This window comes from Hemicordylus capensis, chromosome 2 (assembly GCF_027244095.1).
Source record: "Hemicordylus capensis ecotype Gifberg chromosome 2, rHemCap1.1.pri, whole genome shotgun sequence".
Lineage (NCBI taxonomy): Eukaryota > Metazoa > Chordata > Lepidosauria > Squamata > Cordylidae > Hemicordylus > Hemicordylus capensis.
In genome coordinates this window covers 146642979-146651665 of record NC_069658.1, presented here as the reverse complement: position 1 = coordinate 146651665, position 8687 = coordinate 146642979, and the positions used below count along the sequence as shown (strand labels likewise).

General features: G+C 43.2%; 1 long non-coding RNA gene across 1 annotated transcript; it reads right to left on the bottom strand.

The window, feature by feature from the left end:
• Positions 1–573: 573 nt before the first annotated feature.
• On the bottom strand, positions 574–5282 carry LOC128348289 (uncharacterized). The gene is made up of 3 exons (XR_008318057.1): positions 4821–5282; positions 3964–4100; positions 574–695 (listed from the first exon to the last, which is right to left on the bottom strand). It is a non-coding gene; the product is annotated as an uncharacterized LOC128348289 (long non-coding RNA).
• Between the last annotated feature and the right edge of the window lie 3405 nt (positions 5283–8687).

The following is an 8687-nucleotide window of genomic DNA, read 5'->3' as shown; positions in this document are numbered from 1 at the left end:
TGATATTGAGTGTTTCTCCAGCTCACATCTCTTTGAGACAAGAATGTTTCTACTACATTTGGCAATACAACCAATCTATTAAGATCAAGAAATCTCGATCTGACTGACTCTCACCAAAAAGGGGATGCAGCTAACAAACTGGGATTTTTAAAAGCAAGCATGCAGCCAGTAGAGAGAAGAACAAGTGCAATGTATGTGAATTGAGGAAACCAGTGGAAAAAAGAGGGGGAGAAGATGAGAGAGGGAATGGGGTTGGGGACTGGGGAAGCAAGGTATGAAATGGTGAATGGAGGAGAGGGAAGGAGGGAAAGTAGGATGAAGAAGGAACTAGCAAGTAAGGAGAGATCCAGCCAGGCACAAAAAGAAAAGAGGGCAAGGGAGGACATGACAGAGGCAGGCAGCAGTTCAGTGGAGCAGGGATGTTAAACATTGGGATCTTGCAGGCTGAGTAAGTAATCCATTCAATAAGGGACTAAGGCTGCTGAATAAATGATTTATTTATTTTTAAAGACTTGCATCAAAATAAGACTGTGCAAATTAGTTGATGGGGATTTTTTTCCCTAAGCTGCCTTTCTCTCCTGTAGTGGTCCCTCGAGTTTTTTCCACCTGTGAGCAGAGATGAGTTTTGTTCTGGGTGGCAGTATCAAGGCAGTGTGCACACACACGCATTCAGAGTGGGGCCTTCCTGATTCAACCTGGATGGGATCGAAAATTAGCTGAGTGGACATCAAAAAACTTGAGTGCATGCGCACATGCAAAAGCCCAGTGGGGGTGGGGGTGGGGGAATAGCCTACCATTAATACTGATGACGGAGGGGGGCACTGATTTATAGGTTGCAGGGGGGCACCAGAACCCCCCTCCCTGACCCTATCTGAACCTCAGAATAAAAGGAATGAGGCTGAGCAATCCTGAATTCCCTCCCTATCTGTGTTGTGCTCACCCTCTCGGCAATGAAGGGGGTCATTACCAGTCCTAGTCTGGCTGGCTTTCAAAGGCTTGCCAGAAGCTTGACAATAATCCAATTCCTCTCACCCATCACATGGGACATCTGGATCCCCAGCCTAGCCTAAGAAGACAGTGTTTCCATCCCCAAAGCAACATAGTCACACCTCCTGGCCATGTCACCTTGGTTTCCCTCCCTCCCTCCCTCCCCATCACTGGGCCAACCAGGCTGCCACTACACTATTCAGCTAAGTGTGGCTCTTCTGGCCTGGCTATGCTGAGCCCTTCTCCCAGCTGAATAGACAGCAGCAGGATTCGATTTAGGGGCAGGTGACACTTAGGACACCAGAGCTAACAATGCTGGGCATTCCACGTCTACTTAATGCTGAAATATTTCCTTAAGATTAGAGAAAATAAATGTCTTTTCATTTGCTTTTATATGGCATGAATATAAAGATTTGTAGATCCACAAGTGTGCACATTTATTATTTTATATGACAGGGATATTCACACATACAGATAGTGCACTAAAGTCATGACGGGGGGCGATACATGCAATAAAAAAAGAAGGTGTTCAAAATGTGAACAAATACAGAAGGCAGCAAAGGCACTCCTCAGCTGGGGCATCATTTGATCTGGGGCCAGCCCTAGACAACATCAGAGAATTGGCAGTGACTGAGTCCACAACAGACTGTTATATGTTTCTGCAATGCCAGTTCCTGGTAATAAAACAACAGCTTTTAGGCCCAAGGAAAGAATCATATGGAAAGGGTTCTTTTGTTTAACTCCTCCTGGTTTATTTTAGAGCAGGGGTGACTGACTGTTGGTGGCTCGCAAGCCAGATGCAGCCTGTAAGGCAACTTTACCCAGCCCCTGGTATGCTTGCCAAATGTTAATGAAAGTATTGTCAAAGTTGTGCTTAGAGTTTCACTTGGAAGGAAAAGAAGCCATGGGTCATAATCAATGATTTCGTGTCACCCAAGCACATGTGCTCCATACTTGTGAAGCTCTTTTACTGCTTTATTATAAAGCCTGTCCATCTACGAGGAGATCCAATCCTTCCAGGAGATCCAAACATTCCCTGGAGGAAATCCACTCATTCCCTGGATTAATGTCTGGAGAATGTAGTAAAGTAAAGTAAAGTAAAGTAAAGTAAAGTAAAGTGTGACATCAAGTCAATTTCAACTCCTGGCACCCACAGAGCCCTGTGGTTGTCTTTCATAGAATACAGGAAGGGTTTACCATTGCCTCCTCCCACGCAGTATGAGATGATGCCTTTCAGCATCTTCACGGCAAGACAAGACGAGACCCCCACCAGGAGGCTGAAACAAGCCTCCTGACCCTGGGGGTCTCTCCAAGATGCCCCACGTACTCACGCGGGGCATCCTGGAACTTCTGGGAGCCGCATGGCCCCCGATCCCCGCAGCCCCCACTGGCTCCGTGAAGGAGCCGGCAGTCGTGTGGGTGGCCAATCCGGCCGCCCAGGGCTGCTTTCCTGCTCGTCTGCGGGGACAGCGGGCTAAGCCCCCTCTCCCCCCGCAAACTTCTCAATGACAGGCTTAAAGTAACATGTAGTTTGGCTCTCAGTCTCTTTACTGTGTTAAGGGTAAAGTGTGCTGTTGAATCAGTGTTGACTCCTGGTAATCACAGAGCCCTGTGGTTGTCTTTGGTAGAATACAAGATGGATTTACTATTGCCATCTCCCATGCAGTATGATGCCTTTTAGCAACTTCCTGTATCGCTGCTGCCTAATATAGGTGTTTCCCATAGTCTGGGGAACATACCAGCGGGGATTCAAACCGGCAGCCTCTTGCTCCCTAGACAAGTCACTTCCCCACTGCGCTGAACGGCACAACTTTACTTTAACTACTGTGTTACACAAGCTATATTCTACACCAGTACAAAGTACAAAGAGACAAATTTTAATGCAAACTGTTGTTTCACTATTTGATCTTCCTCATATAAAACCAAATACTTCAATAAAGACCATGAATAGAATAGATTAACATCGTATGCTGGTCTGGATACAAAGATAATAACCATAGGTATATAAAACAACCTACAAATCAAACCCTGATCTCGGGAATAAATGATGACCTTGTTGAATGTTAAAATTAATAAAGGGTTCCCAAACCAGCATAAATGACTCTGTAAAGGTGTTAATCATATAAGCAGTAACTTTAGAAATAGAAGCATAATCCCATATCATAAGAATATCTTAAGAAACCAATCATCTAAAGTTGTAATCATTGAAATGTGCCAGTTAGTAGCATAAAGAATCCTAGTAGCAGTAATCATATATAAAGATAGTTCATTAAACTTAGTGGGAATATGGGGCCTAGTCATATTTAAAAGAAAAAGTTTTGGCAAAAAGGGAAATTTGATTTCCAAAATCTGCTCCATATTTGAATGAATTTGCTTCCAGAATGATTGGGCTTTATTACAAGTTCACCACACATGTTAAAATGTACCCACTTGTTGATCACATTTCCAGCATTTCTTTGAAAAACAGTTGTCAATGGGGTTATATACCACCTAAAAAAACTTATACCAGTTTTCCCTTAAGTTATTACTTGAAGTAAATTTAATGTTCTTCTTCCATTGATGCTCCCAATCAGAGATATCTATTGTTCTATTAATATTCTGCATCCATTTTATCATACACTCTTTAACCTGTTCAGTTTCTGTTTCATACTTCAGTAACAACTTATATACCGCACCCAGCATATGGTCTATATTTCGATTTATTAAGTCTTCAAAATCAGTTCATTCTCTACATTTTCCCCCTTGTCTTTGTAACTCTTTCTGAACCATCAAACTAACCTGAAAATATTGGAACCATGGCGGTTGCTGGGCGAACTGTTCTGACAACTTGTGCAAAGATTTAACCTTAGACTTGTGCTGAATTAGACTCAGTAAAGTATATGAGTTCTCCCTCCAAAAACTATATCTGTGAGACATTTCTTCTTCATAAAAGTAAATGTTCAGAATTTATGCCAAAGGAGATAAACTAGGACTTACCCTTTTTTATATATTTATCCCAAATGTGTAAAAGACTGTTTCTGATGGTATGCGGCAGTATCACCGGATCTTTTCTTTTCCCAGTAGTCCATAAAAGATTATGTAAGCCCACAGAGAGACCAGAACTTTCCATTCGGCTGAAACAACCATAAGGAGATTTAATCCAATTGGAAATCCAAGTCAGACAACTGGCATAGTAATAAAGCTTCAAATTAGGAACAGCCAAGCCTCCTCTCTCCTTACTTTTAAAAATTTATATTTGTTTGTTCATTGTTTTAAACATGATAGAGGATCGATGTGTGCATAAATTGGCCAGAAAATCAAATTTTTGTTTCCCCAGAATGTAGCTATACTCAAAATGTCATCTAGAAAAGATGATGGGTATAATTTATCTTAGTTATCAGAGATAAGCAGCATACACATGGTCAAAAAGAAGGGCTTGATCATGGGTATTGACTTCCCATTCCCAATAATGGCCCAGGCTCAGTGGGGAGAAAGAGGGCAAATGGGCCCTATTAAGCCCTTTGTAGAACCCTCCACACATGGGTGCTCTGACTAGTAACTTTTTGTAAATGTATTTGGTAACTTTGTTTTATTTTGTAAAAGTATTATAGGTATTTTAAAAACTTTATTTTATTATAGTTATATTCATACTATGCCTTTCAGCCAAGAGCCCCACTTAGCTGGCTGACAACAAAAGAATAAAGAGATAAAATATAAACTCATTATGTTAAAACAATTTTGAGAGACCATTTTACAAAACCAGATAAATCCTCAAGACCGTGCATATGTGAAGCTGCCATTATAATATTTTCCAACAGATGGCAGTCAATCTCCAGGAAAATGTAGATACTCACAGCTCTTCTCTATTGACTCACTCCACCTGTCCATATTTCCCCGTGGTGAGTACGGTGAGGGTGAGTATGTTCCAAACTTCACAGTGCCTCCACACTCTCATCCAAGGCATTCAGTCTAGTAGGTGTAGCATAAGCATAACTCCACAAACTCCACAATTTCATTAATTGAAGTAACAAAATATGGAAAAGAAGAATGCAACATGCAATTAGGGTTTTTAATGTGTCTGTAGTAGGGTTGTGCAGAACCGGCCCAGTTCAGCCGATTTGAGCTCGAACCAGACTGGCCCCCACAAAAGTGAGGCCGGTCCAAGTTCAAACCAAACCAGGCCCAGTTTGGATTGAACCAATTCGGCCATGTGTGACCTGCACACACGTGTGGAGGCTGGAACCAGGCTGCCCACCAGCCTGCAGTGTGTAGGGGGAGCACTGGTGGAGCCGAAAGGGCCACTGCTGTGGATCTGCCACCCCTGACAGGGAGCCGCTGCTGCCACAGCTGGTAGGATGCCCTCTTGCTCACCCCCACCTGCCACCAGAAACCCCTTTTAGGTAAATAATCTCCTTTGCTTGTAAAGGGGAATCCTTAATGGATTCCCCTTTACAAGCAAAGCACTCGAACTGGGTTGAACCAGGTCAACCCAGTTTGACAGCATGATCCAACCACCAGCCAGTTCTAACGGTTCATGGACCAGCGGTTTGGTTCGAATTTGAACCAAACCGCTTCTGATGGTTCCATGCACACCCCTAATCTGTATCTGTCTATGACCAGTGAAACCAGGTAAAACTTCTATCAAACCATCACAAGATTTTTATAGAATACAGACTATACAGTGAGGTTGTTCACACGTCCAGGTCTACCCAGGCTAGTGCAGCCCAACCCAGGTAGACCTGGTCATGAGAACTGCCGGGATTGGGACCAGTCCTGGTGCTCCTCAGCCAGGTAGCCCAGGTTTTTTACCCAGGCTAAAAGTGAGGTTGGGCTCACCCTCCTACCCCATCGCCTGGTCATGTGGGAGCATGGGCTGCTGGCAACCCCATTTGGACTGCCAGCAGCCATTGCTACCAAAGAGGCTGGGGGGAGGAGTGACCTAGCTTCAGAGATTTACACAAAGCACTGCACTGCTCATGCAGTACATTGTGGGATTCCTGGAATGCTAGGTTTCATTCTCCCTGCCTCCAGATTGCTGCGCCACTTGCTGCAGCAGTGATCACATGGGTACATGAACGATGCACTTTGCTAGGACCCAGGGGCCATGTGGGGAATGTAAGAATGATCCTGCCTTCCCCTCTACTCTCTCCAGCCCCGCTCGAAGTGGTTAGGTGAACAACCTTAATACATAGCATATTGCATATATTAGAATCTATTATATTAATTCTCCTGGGTGTGCCTTGGAATGTGAGTCCCAGAGCCCAGCTGATTGGCTGGGCGGCAGACGTGCCTGATTGGCTGAGGCGCACCCAGGAGGATTGGTCGCCGCGGTGGCAGCCCGGCCGTGGAGGCCAGAGGTGGCGGGCCCGGCCCAGTCACGGAGGTAAGGCCCAGGAGGGGGGAAAGAAAGTGGGGGGGGGTCACAAGTGGCAGTGAGGAGGAGAGGTGGCTGGGCCTGAAGCAGAGACTGGGGCAGAAGTGGGAGGAGAGGTAAGCGCCGGTCCCAAAGAGCGCACAGATGCTCTGTGTGGGGTCAGCTAGTAATGTTCTATTCCTCTTGATTCTGTTATTGCCTCCTCCTGAACCACTTTACTGGTGCAGGTGAGAGAGGTGCTCTGTGAAACCAAAAGAGAAGGGAAGGTTCCTCTTTTGGGAATCTTCAACTTTTCACATGGGCATGAGTCCCCTAGCCACTTCCAAGAACTGTATAGATGGATTCTGCTGACTTCAGTTTGAGGTGTCTTGAATAACATAATGGTTTTATATTTGTATTAAGATGCTTGTAATATATATTTTAAGTAAGCAACTTTTGATATAATTTAATAGAAGGGTAGGAGGATATATATCTGCTTCTCAATTAATAAGAGTTGGTTTCTCTTGTGGGGAAAGGTCTTTCCCTCTCTTTCCCTTTTCCCCTAGATGTTGTTGTTAGTAGCCATACAGATCTGTATTAATGGGGTGATGTAATAGCTGCTGATGTCACAAAGGCCCTGCTGATGTCACAATGGCACAGATTTCTCCTTTGAAGCAGCCATTACACCAACCTCCACCTTAAACACTTTGCACATTTCCCAGTCAGTCCAGCATATACCCAAGAAAAGGGACAAAGAGGTCTGGGAGAAAGGTAGGAATTGGTGCAATGGTCACTGATGTCACAAAGGCTATGCTTTTCCTTAACCACACTAACATGGGGCTAAAGCTGAACTGGATTGTGGTGCGTTCTTATTACTCTATGCAGAAATTCCACCATTTTGGACAGACCTGGCGTTTCCCTGTGTTGAGGTTCCTAAATAATTCATTCTCTATGAATGAATGAATCAGTTTATTACAGCCATAGGCCATACAGAAAACATACAAAAATTAAAACAAGATTAAAAGCAAAATATACCAGCAGTAATATAATACATAATTATCATGACAAAACAATAGCTCCTAAAAATTAGATCTTAAACAGGATCTTAATCTGATAGTGACATAGAAGAATTTCGCCACCACTTTAGTAATCTCATTATCTTGATCCTCAAGACAAAAATTCAAATAAAAGGGGTCAGCTCTTCCTGGGAATTGCTCTAATAGAAGGAATATGAGTTCTTTCCTGGTATCAGAATACAGGGAGCAATATAGCAGCACATGCGAAACTGTTTCAGGGAGGCCTGCACCACAAGGGCATAGGCCAAAATCTGACGATCCCTTGTTAAATCTTTTTTCCAAAAGGGCTGAAGGCAACACATTCATACGGGCCCTAGTGAAAGCTATCCTAAACTTTAAAAAGTGTAGGGAAGCTAAATATTTAGCACCTCTATTCCCCGAAGGGGGCATGATACCAAAAAATAGAGAGCAGGTCCTATTTCCCCTAGAAACAAGATTCTGGTGCTCAATGTCATGAAGGCGTTGTATAAGTGTAACCTTCACCTTCTCATTTCCCATGAGTAAAATTTCAGAGGGAGATAGACCCATCTGCAATATTTTGTTGTTAACATATGACAGCCAAGGGCTAGGAAAGGAGTCTCTCCACAGAAACAAAAAATAGGAGGGCTCCTGAATATCCAAGCAAAGTTTAATCCATCTGGTGAAAATAAGTTCCCATGCTTAAAAAAAAATAGTAAGGGATCCAGATTCCAAACATAATGCTGAGTAAGGTACACATCTGGGTACCCCAAAGATAGCCCTAAGAAATAATGACTGAACCGTTTCCATCTCTGATGTTACTCCCTGAATCCAAAGTGGGACGCCATAGAGTAATTGAGCTACAATCTTTGCTCGAAAAACTTGGAGAGCCATAGGTATATACTGGCCTCCTTTAGAATAGTAGAATCGCAAAAAAGCGTTGAGAGTTTTACGAGCAATAGAGATAGAATACAATCTTTGAGATTTCCAGTTGAGATTATATTGGAAATGTATACCAAGGTATTTGAATTTATAAACCTGCTCGATATTCTCCTTATTTACCACCCACTTATAAAGTTTCCTAGCTTTAGTGAAAACCAGGATCTTAGATTTCTCATAGTTAATAGATAAGTTGTTGTCATTGCAATAATGGGCAAAGGCTGCCAGCAATCTAAGAAGACCAAGACGGGTCTGGGACAATAACACCACATCATCCGCGTACAACAACACTGGCACATGAATGTCAGCCAATTTTGGGACGTGTGAATCTATCATTTTTAAACACTGCACTAAATCCCTTTTAAAAAGAAAAAAAAATCCCTGTTTGTAGTTTA